General features: G+C 44.2%; 1 pseudogene; it reads left to right on the top strand.

Moving 5' to 3' along the window:
- The first annotated feature begins 3,112 nt into the window (after positions 1-3,112).
- Positions 3,113-4,616, top strand: LOC120993368 (annotated as a pseudogene).

The following is a 4,616-nucleotide window of genomic DNA, read 5'->3' as shown; positions in this document are numbered from 1 at the left end:
TCAAACAGTACAGATTTGGTTGAATAGAAATGTGAGACCTATTTTTTTTTGCGCTGTGTGACAGGTATACGTTTAATCACAGAATTAGACTTGTATCTGCACGGTAGCGTGTGTGTTAAGTTTTTCTGAATGACACTATCAGCACCTTGAATCTAAGATATCCTTTTTGGGTTAGATTTCAAGTAGGCCTCATATAGCATAAACTACTTAGTTATTTTGAGAATGTCAAATTTGGGAATAGTTTTTCAACCCAGAACAAAAACTGTGCTTTTACGGTCACTACAAATAATTTGACCAGCTCAAACAGTACAGATTTGGTTGAATAGAAATGTGAGGCCTATTTTTTTTTGCGCTGTGTGACAGGTATACGTTTAATCACAGAATTAGACTTGTATCTGCACGGTAGCGTGTGTGTTAAGTTTTTCTGAATGACACTATCAGCACCTTGAATCTAAGATATCCTTTTTGGGATAGATTTCAAGTAGGCCTCATATAGCATAAACTACTTATTTTGAGAATGTCAAATTTGGGAATAGTTTTTCACCCCAGAACAAAAACTGTGCTTTTACGGTCACTACAAATAACTTGACCAGCTCAAACAGTACAGATTTGGTTGAATAGAAATGTGAGGCCTATTTTTTTTTGCGCTGTGTGACAGGTATACGTTTAATCACAGAATTAGACTTGTATCTGCACGGTAGCGTGTGTGTTAAGTTTTTCTGAATGACACTATCAGCACCTTGAATCTAAGATATCCTTTTTGGGATAGATTTCAAGTAGGCCTCATATAGCATAAACTACTTATTTTGAGAATGTCAAATTTGGGAATAGTTTTTCAACCCAGAACAAAAACTGTGCTTTTACGGTCACTACAAATAACTTGACCAGCTAAAACAGTACAGATTTGGTTGAATAGAAATGTCAGGTCTATTTTTTAGGTGCTGGGTGACAGGCTCAACTTGCCCCTGATGTAGTATATGGCCAAAAAATAACCACACTATTGATGGTTAAATGCACTTGGGTGTCACAGGCTCAGCCTGCACCTGATGTAGTATATGGCCAAAAATTAACCACACTGTTGATGGTTAAATGCACTTGGGTGACACAGGCTCAGCCTGCACCTGATGTAGTATATGGCCAAAAATTAACCACACTGTTGATGGTTAAATGCACTTGGGTGACACAGGCTCAGCCTGCACCTGATGTAGTATATGGCCAAAAAATAACCAGACTGTTGATGGTTAAATGCACTTCGGTGACACATGCTCAGCCTGCAGCTGATGTAGGATATAGCAAAAAATAACCACACTATTGATGGTTAAAAGCACTTGGTGGTAGCTTGTGCTGGCGCACCACAAGCCACAAAATGGCCGCCGATCACCCCAGAAAAAAGTGATCTAAAAACGCTCTGGGCAGCCTAAAAAAAGTGAGCAAGTCGATATTAGCACTTCAATGATCCACAGCTGGAGATCGATCACTGAATTAAGTCTTTTGGAGGAGTTAATCTGCCTAATCTCGCCCTAACGTCGCAGCAGCAACCTCTCCCTATGCTTGAATCAGCAGAGTGACGTGCAGCGCTACGTGACCCAAGCTTATATACAGGCTGGGTCACATGCTGCACTGGCCAATCACAGCCATGCCAATAGTAGGCAAGGCTGTGATGGCCTCTTGGGGCAAGTAGTATGATGCTTGTTGATTGGCTTTCAAAAAGCGCCAAGAAAGCGCCGAACACCGAACCCCGAACCCGGACTTTTACGAAAATGTTCGGGTTCGTGTCCGTGTCACGGACACCCCAAAATTCGGTACGAACCCAAACTATACAGTTCGGGTTCGCTCATCCCTATGTGTGTGATGTCTTTGGGAAAAGCTGCATCTCAGCAGCCATCTTGGAGAGTTACAAAAACTCCAAAGTTAGTTCCATGTACCAGCCCATAGAAGGGAAAGATTACAGAATAACCAGGCAAATCAGACAGGGAGGGAGAATATTGGCAAAGGAAAGTAACTGTTGTTTATCAGGCTCTAGTCTCCTTTGCATTAGGTGGAGAGATTCTAAGCTACAAGCTGCCCACCATAACCAAGGACAGAAAGGCCATCTGTCAGAATATAGTATTCCTAGAGAGGATACAAAAGTATTTGAGTATACAGTACAGCAGAGATAGTCCATCCCTCCAATCTGGAGAAACAAGGGAGAAAGAATGATTGTCATAGAAAACTGCCCCTTATGCAACTTCTGTGAACTAATCTGAATCACTGTAAAAGCTGCCTTGCTGTAAATGACTTTTGCATACATTGATGACCTTTGGATCAGCTTCAGTAAAGTACTGGGAGTTTGTTAAGAAACTTGGTCTCCTTATTCCACATCATCTCCTAATTGTACCTCACAGTGCTGGCGTCACAAACACAGGGGCCCAGCCACCAAAGCACCTTAAGCATACCCATGCAGGGACAATTCACAGTGCTCCTCCAGCATTCCAAATGTGCAAGGCACGGCGGTGTCATGCTGTTCTACACTTCGTTTGCCTGGGTGAACGGAGTCACACAGGGGATAAACAGCTCTGTGTCCTTCATCAAGAAATCGAATCCTGGCTTTCTCCACGACAACTCAAAATCGGAACCATGGTGACCGACAATGGGAAGAACATGGTGTCGGCGCTGCGTCAAGGAGGGCTCTTATCATGTGCCCTGTATGGCACACGTGTTCAATCTGGTTGTCAAGCGGTTCTTGAAGTCTTCCACCCAACTGCAAGATATCCTAAAAATGGCCAGGAAACTTTGCATGCACTTCAGCCACTCGTACACCGCAAAGCACACCCTCCTTGAGCTGCAGCGGCAGAACGGCATCCCCCAACATAGACTGATATGCAACGTTTCTACCCGTTGGAATTCCACCCTCCATATGTTGGACCGAGTATACGAACATAAAATGGCCATAAACGATATCTTGATGATCCAAGCGGACAGGAGTACTCCCCTGTGTAACTTCGATGTCAGCCAGTGGCAGCTCATGCATGACACCTGCCATTTTCTCAGGCCCTTTGGGGAGGCCACGTTATTTGTCAGTCACCAGGACTACGGGATGAACAGCGTCATTCCACTGCTTCATATCCTGGAACAGATGCGGGTAAATCTGGCTGGTCAGGGGACTGGAGACGTGGCGCCTAGAAAGTGAGTGAACGGGAACATCATTTATCGCAAGGATATGCAAACACCTACCGATGGGGTGTTAATCCCCAGAAGTAGGTCATCGGCATGAAGGAGCAGTCATTTTCACAGCTCGAGGTATCCTCCTGGAAGCTTGACTTCTGCACGTCGACGGTCTGCATTGCGAAGCTTGTCTAAAAGAAAAATCCCACAGTGCACCTCCTTGGAGGAAACTCTTGATCCGGCACAGACTGCTTTGCTTCTTCAAAAACAATGGACTCTGTACAGCGTGACAGCGATATATAATTTCTCATACACCAGACTGATAGAGTATTCCAAGCACCTGTCTGCCCACACAGCTGCCGAGAAGCAGAAGGGTCTTGCCATTGAAGTGGGCTCAGAGCTGAACCTAAAAGCCAAATTTTCCTGTTTACCTGGACCCAAAGGAAAGGACAGAGATCCACTGGCTGTGCTCATACAGATTTCATCCAAGCCTCCACTCACCAAGGCAAGCACAGAGGACCGGATTGTGTGGACAGGTTGGTTCTGCGGACGATCTATTGGAACTGTTACCAGAGAAATTTACTTGCCTACCGCGTTTCCTATATAATGGCTCCGAGGCGCTCACAGGTATCATAGGGATGTGGTTCCAAAGAAACTTTGACAGTTTTTTCGGTAAGCTGGTGATCAGTTCTCAGAACCTTACGTGGCTTTTCTCTGTGCCTGTCAAACCTCGCATGGACAATTCTTATTCCATCCATGCAGAGAACTTCAAGACTTTATGGAATAATATTCATAAATCAAAGGACAAGGTCAAGTTGGAGGAAGTGGACAATTTATTCCAATGTCTCTACTTGTATTTCTTCAGACACTTTAGAATCCACTTATCAGCAACCCAGCTCGTCAAGGTGACGGCATCTGTGGCATCAGCACATTGTGAAGGAAAAGTGAAGTTCCTCAGTAAGGACTACCTAATCCAAACACTAAAATTCATCACATCGCTGGCCATCAATAACATCAAGTATTAAACACATGGACGACTCTCATCTCGGACCTTGTCCACAATGTTCGGGACCCCCTGGACGTCTTACATGTCTTAGACATGATCCCTGCAGGGCTTACTACATGTTATACTGCTTATTAACATTCTGTTACAGCGGCTGTGAGACCTGCACATACTAAGGCTTATTTATGAAGATTTTTGGGTGTTGCCTGTACCGACCAGTTACCTTCCAGGTGTGATTGTGTAGCCTGCACTGTAGGAATGAGCTGGAGTCGGCTTGTTTGCTGGACTGTCCTCCAGTTATCAGCCATAACCCCATACATTTCATGATCAATATGCATTACCATCGTGTTCACCCCGACACTGGTTGTCAATCCATTCTTGTTGATGATGCACTTTTCTTTCAGTTTGTCTTTTAAATCTTGTAGTTTTACTCCTTCTGTGTTGTATTTTATGTGTGTTAATGTCCTGT

The sequence above is a fragment of the Bufo bufo genome, chromosome 3, assembly GCF_905171765.1.
Source record: "Bufo bufo chromosome 3, aBufBuf1.1, whole genome shotgun sequence".
NCBI lineage: Eukaryota > Metazoa > Chordata > Amphibia > Anura > Bufonidae > Bufo > Bufo bufo.
The sequence above is the reverse complement of the archived record's forward strand: the minus strand, read 5'-3'. Positions and strand labels throughout refer to the sequence as shown.